Below are 366 nucleotides of genomic sequence, written 5' to 3'. Positions count from 1 at the left end.
GCCCTTTCTTCTGGCGCTCTTCTTGCTTCGCCGGCTCGTCTGTGTAAACCCCGGGGGTAGTGTCATGTTTATGTGTGGTATGGTTGGGTAGGGTAGTGCGGCTATGCAGCCTGGGATGCGCTTTGCTAAGGTGACCCTTAGGCTAGCGCGGGAGGGGAAGGGTAAGGAGGGTATGGGGAGTGTGTGTGTGTGTGTCGTTGTCTCCGTTTCTTGATCCTGGCGGTCTCTGAAACAGAAAAGGTTAGCGGGAAGGGGGGGGGATGTCGTTGGTGTGGTCACCAAGGGTCAAAAAGTTGGTGTCTAGGTCTTTTGTGTTTGTCGGTCACGTCGGGTACGTAGTCAACGGCTTGCCTGAGGAGGGGATTG

The sequence above is a fragment of the Anoplophora glabripennis genome, unplaced genomic scaffold (assembly GCF_000390285.2).
Source record: "Anoplophora glabripennis isolate ALB-LARVAE unplaced genomic scaffold, Agla_2.0 scaffold266, whole genome shotgun sequence".
NCBI classification, from domain to species: Eukaryota; Metazoa; Arthropoda; class Insecta; order Coleoptera; family Cerambycidae; genus Anoplophora; species Anoplophora glabripennis.
This window is presented reverse-complemented; position numbering follows the sequence as displayed.